This window comes from Mastomys coucha, unplaced genomic scaffold, assembly GCF_008632895.1.
Source record: "Mastomys coucha isolate ucsf_1 unplaced genomic scaffold, UCSF_Mcou_1 pScaffold22, whole genome shotgun sequence".
NCBI lineage: Eukaryota > Metazoa > Chordata > Mammalia > Rodentia > Muridae > Mastomys > Mastomys coucha.
Window position 1 is genome coordinate 262,046,113 of NW_022196905.1, and position 2,580 is coordinate 262,048,692.

At 49.6% G+C, this 2,580-nt stretch overlaps 1 protein-coding gene across 1 annotated transcript in view; it reads left to right on the forward strand.

Moving 5' to 3' along the window:
- The window catches only part of Gas8 (growth arrest specific 8), a 19,287-nt gene that overhangs the window by 2,692 nt on the left and 14,015 nt on the right, over positions 1 to 2,580 (forward strand). The window lies entirely within an intron of this gene.

Here is a 2,580-nt window from a genome sequence, read left to right on the forward strand (position 1 = left end):
CACTCTGTAGACCAGGCTGGCCTCAAACTCAAGAAATCCACCTGCCTCTGCCTCCCAAGTGCTGGGATCAAAGGCGTGCGCCACCACCACCCGGCTAATCATCCACTGTTTTTAAAATTAGTGTTATGTCTTTCATTTATATTTTTGGACAGCTTGTGTGAGTTGGTTCTTTCCTTCACTGTGTAGGGGCTGGGATTGAACTCAGGTTTTCAGGCCTGGCAGCAGACCCCTTTACCTGCTGAACCATTGTGCTGGCCCCTTGCTGTTGTATTGTCGGGGCTGCTCCCGTCTAGCTGCTCTTGCTTAGCTTGGGAGGAGCTTTTCTTCTGTTACTTTATTTTTTTATTAAGGCTGGTGCTGCATCACAGAGCCACACCCCTGGTTCTGGAGTGATGCCTTTATTACATGTTTTGGTTGTGTTGAGGATTGAACTCAAAGAGGTAGTGCACATGATGCATTTGCATAAGGATGCAAATGATCTTGGGCCACTTGTGCATATTGATGTAAAAGGCTAGAGAACACAAGGCTCTTACAAAACTACAACATGTGCCAACATGGTGAGTTGGTGACCATCGCTGTGGGGGTTTGAGTATGCTTGGCCCTGCTAGGGGGTGTGGCCTTGTCAGAGGAGGCGAGTCACTGTGGGGTGGGCTTTTCTTTCTTCCTTTCGAGACAGGGTTTCTCTGTGTAGCCCTGGCTGTCCTGGAACTCACTCTGTAGACCAGGCTGGCCTCGAACTCAGAAATCCACCTGCCTCTGCCTCCCAAGTGCTGAGATTAAAGGCGTGCGTCACCACTGCCCAGCCGTGAGGTGGGCTTTGAGGTCCTATGCTCGAGCTCCCCCCAGTGCAGAAGAGTCAGCCCCTCTCTGGCTGCCTTTAGATCAAGATGCAGAACCCTCAGCTCCTCCAGCACCATGTTTGCCTACACACTACTGTGCTTCGCATTATTCCATGATAAAAATGGATTGAACCTCTAAAACTATAAGCCAGTCCCAATTAAATGTTGTCCTTATAAGAGTTGCCTTGGTCATGGTATCTTCTCACAGCAGTCAAACCCTCACTAAGACAGATGGCTTGTGGATTTTGACACGGGGCTGGAGGGTCATAGGCAGTTGTGTTAATAAGACTCGCTGTTGTAATAGCTGAAGATAATATGAAGGGGGTTAGAAGACTGTAAGCTGAAACTGGAGTTGGGCAACGGTCTGAGTGTTGGTGATTTCAAAGGGCCCAGACAAGACCAGTTGGTACCTGACTCCTGGTGATGCGTGATATCTTTTGTCGCCATCTGGAGCCTAACTCCTGATGACCTGTAGCATTATAACTGTACAATGCTGGCCAGTCTCAAGAGAAACAGCTTGTGCTGTAATTTGCAACGTAGAAGACAGTAACTGTCCCCTCACCCCCATGGATCCAGGTGTGGCTGGGAGACCAAATACCCACCCCGCCCAACCACCATAGAACACTCCTGCTGTCAGCCGCGCAAGGCTTTTTGGGAACTCACCTGCTGCTCTCTTGCAGCACGTTATAATAAATTCCCTCCGTGTACCTTTGTATTCTGGGTAATTTCTTTCATTGCCTGAAGCATTGGCCTTCTACAGGCCACTTTACATGGATGTGTGGGTTAAGAGTTTTGCTGCTCTGGCAGGACTCAGGTTTGGTTCCCAGCACCCACACAGTGGCTCACAACTGTGGTCCCAGGGGGTCTGATGTCTCCCTCCCACCTCCACAGGCTCCAAGCACTCACAGGATGCACAGACATACATGCAAAATGTATGTTTTTACAGATTTTTTTACTTTGTGTGTGTGTGTGTGTGTGTGTGTGTGTGTGTGTGTGTGTATGTGTGTGTGTGTTTGCCTGCATGTTTGTATGTGTGCCGTGTGTGTTTGGTGCCTGAGGAGCCAGAAGGAGGCTTCAGATCCTCTGGAACTGGATTTGGAGATGGTTGGTAGACACCATTTGGATCCTGGGAACTGGATCTCGTTCCTCTGCAAGACCAACAAGTGTTTTTAACCACTGAGCCATCTCTCTTTTCTGAGACAGGGTTTCTCTGTTTAGTCCCAGCCATCCTGGAACTCGCTCTGTAGACCAGGCTGGCTGCTTTATTTTGTGTACAGGAAAACCACTAGCAGTTTAAGCAGAGATGCATCGGGGATCCAGTTTGTGACTTGACTGGGACGATGGAGAACAGAGTGGATTCCAGGCTTCCCTGACATGCTGTTTCTGTCCCCTGCTTCTCTCATGCACTTGGAGACTGAACCTTAGTGTCTTAGTGCCATATGAACCAAACAGAGCAGGAGTTGTGTTTGTAACTATGGAGTGACACTAAAGGCCCTCGACAAGAAGAGACTTGTGTGCATGACATCAGTGTGAAACACTAGGCAGAATCTTGCCTGTATGTTCCCTCATAGGCACCTAACTGCTGCCCAGCATCCTTCCTCAGAGCTGCTTGGCTGCCTGGTGTCTTCTTGTTCGTTCCCTGAGTAGAATGGAGTGTCTGTCTCTGTGTCTCTGTGTCTGCCTGCCTGCCTGCCTGCCTGCCTGCCTGCCTGCCTGCCTGCCTGCCTGTCTCTCTCTCTCT